Here is a 5,000-nt window from a genome sequence, read left to right as displayed (position 1 = left end):
CTGGTCCGTCCCTCGGAAGATGACGCTGCTTCCGACGACGATACCGCCCTCTATGAGACGGCCGGCCGACTATGATGTCGATGTCGCCTACAGCGCCCGCTTGACGACCCAGAGTAAAACGCCTGCTGCACCCCCTCTTCACCGCAGGTGACGCAAATCGAGTCAAAAGTGGTGGACCGACGGTCACTCCAGCCGCACCTGTGAATGCGCCACCCCCACCGCCCGACTCGCAACTCGAGCGGATGTACGGCGGACTTTTCCCGCAATCGTACATTGCAGTCCACCCCTATATCTTCCACTTCATGAAGAGTTATCTCCCAAAAGCCAAAGTCCCGCTGTCCCAATACATGCTCTGGACGGCGGGCCGCGAGACGTGACGCTCGGTGGCAAAGAGTGCGCCGCTGAGGATATAGAGGGTCCGTCCCCCCGCACAGTGGTGACGGTGTGCGGGTAGTGTTTCCGACACCTCTTCCTGCGGTGGCAACTCTGGGGCAGAGTCGATACTCGCCCACTGGTGGAAGGTAAGCATTCTGCTTTACATCAGTACATAACTAATATTTCAGTCGTCTGACGTCCCTCCTTAGTAAATGATGCAGGACCACATACATAGATGATACATACTGTAAACTGGGGAGGACAGTGTGAACCGCACTCGACCCAGTCACCCTATCTCACAGTCCACTCTGTGTGTAACAAAGCGAAAGCACCAAAGCACTATCGTTCAACAACATCCATTTTATCCTCGCTGCCACAGGACACTATCCAAACAACGACAAGAGGAACGTCACGTCCACTAATAAGACAGAATGTCTCACATCACCCGCAAACAACGCAGCTCAAATCAGCCAGCAACACCCACAGTGGTCCACCCAGTATCAACACAGGACGCAACGCCACGCCACAACACAAAAGGTACAAGTAATAAAATACCCTTTGGCCACACCCCTTATAAAGGCATCGAACCAACCCACCACCTGACACCAGCCAAACGTACATCCTGATTTGACACATCTCTGGCAACCTAACCCACGTTGGCCCTTAACCTAACCCACGTTGGCCCTTAACCTAACCCACGTTGGCCCTTAACCTAACCCACGTTGGCCCTTAACCTAACCCACGTTGGCCCTTAACCTAACCCACGTTGGCCCTTAACCTAACCCACGTTGGCCCTTAACCTAACCCACGTTGGCCCTTAACCTAACCCACGTTGGCCCTTAACCTAACCCACGTTGGCCCTTAACCTAACCCACGTTGGCCCTTAACCTAACCCACGTTGGCCCTTAACCTAACCCACGTTGGCCCTTAACCTAACCCACGTTGGCCCTTAACCTAACCCACGTTGGCCCCTAACCTAACCCACGTTGGCCCCTAACCTAACCCACGTTGGCCCCTAACCTAACCCACGTTGGCCCCTAACCTAACCCACGTTGGCCCCTAACCTAACCCACGTTGGCCCCTAACCTAACCCACGTTGGCCCCTAACCTAACCCACGTTGGCCCCTAACCTAACCCACGTTGGCCCCTAACCTAACCCACGTTGGCCCCTAACCTAACCCACGTTGGCCCCTAACCTAACCCACGTTGGCCCCTAACCTAACCCACGTTGGCCCCTAACCTAACCCACGTTGGCCCCTAACCTAACCCACGTTGGCCCCTAACCTAACCCACGTTGGCCCCTAACCTAACCCACGCTGCACCTTAACCTAAGTTACGCTGCACCTTAACCTAAGTTACGCTGCACCTTAACCTAAGTTACGCTGCACCTTAACCTAAGTTACGCTGCACCTTAACCTAAGTTACGCTGCACCTTAACCTAAGTTACGCTGCACCTTAACCTAAGTTACGCTGCACCTTAACCTAACTTACGCTGCACCTTAACCTAACTTACACTGCACCTTAACCTAAGTTACACTGCACCTTAACCTAAGTTACACTGCACCTTAACCTAACTTACACTGCACCTTAACCTAAGTTACACTGCACCTTAACCTAAGTTACACTGCACCTTAACCTAAGTTACACTGCACCTTAACCTAAGTTACACTGCACCTTAACCTAAGTTACACTGCACCTTAACCTAACTTACACTGCACCTTAACCTAAGTTACACTGCACCTTAACCTAAGTTACACTGCACCTTAACCTAACTTACACTGCACCTTAACCTAACTTACACTGCACCTTAACCTAACTTACACTGCACCTTAACCTAACTTACACTGCACCTTAACCTAACTTACACTGCACCTTAACCTAACTTACACTGCACCTTAACCTAACTTACACTGCACCTTAACCTAACTTACACTGCACCTTAACCTAACTTACACTGCACCTTAACCTAACTTACACTGCACCTTAACCTAACTTACACTGCACCTTAACCTAACTTACACTGCACCTTAACTGTCACATGTAACGTCACAGGAATGTAGCTTTGCCTAACAGCAACCCTCTGAACATAGTTCACTGCTTGGATCCTCTGGTGTCATGTGTATTTCTTGATGCCATGGTGCGTACCCTCACATAAAGGTCTTTCGAGTGTTGCGTACTTTCTACACAGTCCCGCTAACCACTGGAAGGGTGTACCGCTACAGAACGAATATCGCCCTCCCCTCCTGCCCTTCCAAGCTGGTCGGTCAGGCGTTTGTTTGTGAAATGAGCCTTGCAGCTGTTCAGTTGCATTCGGTTGTCGATGCAGTCAGTGTACGTTGTGGTACGGCCTGTGTGGACTGTCCGCTGATGTACGCGTAACCCACACTGATCATCCGTCGTTACGTACTGAGTGACATAATGTGGCACATGCTTGACCGTACACCGGCTGCGCCCTACAATGGCGAATCATAAGGGCCATATGTTGTGCACGATGCTACTTGTCTCGTCTCCCCATTACAGCGAGATTGCACTGTTGTACGCCGTACAGACATGTGGTAAGTAGGTACGGACGAAAGTATTGCATGTTGCCCCCCCCCCCCCCCTCCTCCCTCTGCCGGGAATCAGCGTGAGCCGTCTGTTGATGTAGCGACGAGGGTTTTCCTATTTAATCGTATTGCCCCACACAACATGATAGCACGGTGGACCGCGTTCCACATCTGCGACATGCTACAGAGGCCGGTTGACAGTCGACCGCGCAAGGGACATTGCACACGTGCGCGGACCATCTTCCACGTGTTCTCTCGTGTACATGCCGCAGTGTGTATGTGGGCTGATGTAGCGTGTCGTGACACATAACATGCAGGCATGCCAGAATCGTAGATTTCGCAAATGTAGATTGACGTATACGTTTGCTGCCAAAGATCCGCAAATGAACTGGAAATCAGTTGTTGAGCGGTTGTTCGCGCTGCAGGTGCATCGGTGATAGCGACGATCGGTACATCTGTGAACCGGTTGTTTCGGCGGTACCCGCCATGCCCCCGAACCTGAGTTGGCCATGTGGGTATGAAGCGATACGAGGCTGTGGCTTGGCGGGACAGTCCCCGGCCGGTGAGGGGGGGCCGCCCGGCGTGCTGGCCGCGCGCTGCGTGAGCGCACGCACTACAGCCGGCTGGTGGGGGGCGCCCAGTGGCAGGAGCGCCGGCCGACGGGCCCGGCTGGCGTCCCAGCTATGCGCCGGCGCACCCTGCGCGCGGCGCCAGGCGGCCAAAGTGGGTTCTGCCGAGCCCGGTGCGAAGCGCGGTGGACATCTGCAGTGTGCTGGTCCAATTGCGGACTGTGTGCGTTGAGGATGCGCCGCCGCCCGGCACTCGGCGTCGCGACGCCGTCTGCTGCTCGGTCGCCCCCAGCGGTTCTCGCAGGTGGTTTGTATCGCAGCTCTGCGGACGTGTTGGCGCGTGCGCTGTGCTGGGAGAGTTCGCTTCTGCACCCAAGTGGGGCTTTGCCCTTCTGTGGCGCTGGCGTTGGAGCTGCCGGTCACCGTAGGTGGCGCGTGTTGTTTCCCGCCGGCAATGCCACGACAGCACGCTCCCGGGCCTCTGTCGGCAGCGGCAAGCTCAGTTGGGAGCACGGGTGTTCGCACTGAAAGCGTCTACTCGCCTATCTCTGGGCGATTGCGCCTCTCTCGAACCCGACCAAGTACTTAGGACGGCGCTGCGCGCCGCCGGGACCTGAGAGGGTTTCGAGGTGTATCGTGCAGGGGAGCTCAGCCTCCTCCTGTTTGCAGAATAATTGAGCGGACGCTTGCGTGTTCGCGCGGGCCCTCGGGACACACTCCCGGGCGGCCGGCTGCTCAGCTCTCGTTGACGCAGCTCCCTGGTTGATCCTGCCAGTAGTCATATGCTTGTCTCAAAGATTAAGCCATGCATGTCTCAGTACAAGCCGCATTAAGGTGAAACCGCGAATGGCTCATTAAATCAGTTATGGTTCCTTAGATCGTACCCACGTTACTTGGATAACTGTGGTAATTCTAGAGCTAATACATGCAAACAGAGTCCCGACCAGAGATGGAAGGGACGCTTTTATTAGATCAAAACCAATCGGATTGGCTCGTCTGGTCCGTTTGCCTTGGTGACTCTGAATAACTTTGGGCTGATCGCACGGTCCTCGTACCGGCGACGCATCTTTCAAATGTCTGCCTTATCAACTGTCGATGGTAGGTTCTGCGCCTACCATGGTTGTAACGGGTAACGGGGAATCAGGGTTCGATTCCGGAGAGGGAGCCTGAGAAACGGCTACCACATCCAAGGAAGGCAGCAGGCGCGCAAATTACCCACTCCCGGCACGGGGAGGTAGTGACGAAAAATAACGATACGGGACTCATCCGAGGCCCCGTAATCGGAATGAGTACACTTTAAATCCTTTAACGAGTATCTATTGGAGGGCAAGTCTGGTGCCAGCAGCCGCGGTAATTCCAGCTCCAATAGCGTATATTAAAGTTGTTGCGGTTAAAAAGCTCGTAGTTGGATTTGTGTCCCACGCTGTTGGTTCACCGCCCGTCGGTGTTTAACTGGCATGTATCGTGGGACGTCCTGCCGGTGGGGCGAGCCGAAGGCGTGCTTCCGCGT

General features: G+C 54.4%; 1 non-coding gene across 1 annotated transcript in view; it reads left to right on the top strand.

Annotated features, from left to right (window-relative positions):
- The first annotated feature begins 4,245 nt into the window (after positions 1-4,245).
- Positions 4,246-5,000, top strand: part of LOC126317578 (small subunit ribosomal RNA) — a 1,897-nt gene continuing 1,142 nt past the window's right edge. Inside the window, exon 1 of the ribosomal RNA XR_007556732.1 lies at positions 4,246-5,000. This exon is cut by the window's right edge and continues 1,142 nt beyond it. This is a non-coding gene — a ribosomal RNA (small subunit ribosomal RNA).

The sequence above is a fragment of the Schistocerca gregaria genome, unplaced genomic scaffold, assembly GCF_023897955.1.
Source record: "Schistocerca gregaria isolate iqSchGreg1 unplaced genomic scaffold, iqSchGreg1.2 ptg000636l, whole genome shotgun sequence".
Taxonomy (NCBI): domain Eukaryota; kingdom Metazoa; phylum Arthropoda; class Insecta; order Orthoptera; family Acrididae; genus Schistocerca; species Schistocerca gregaria.
The sequence above is the reverse complement of the archived record's forward strand: the minus strand, read 5'-3'. Positions and strand labels throughout refer to the sequence as shown.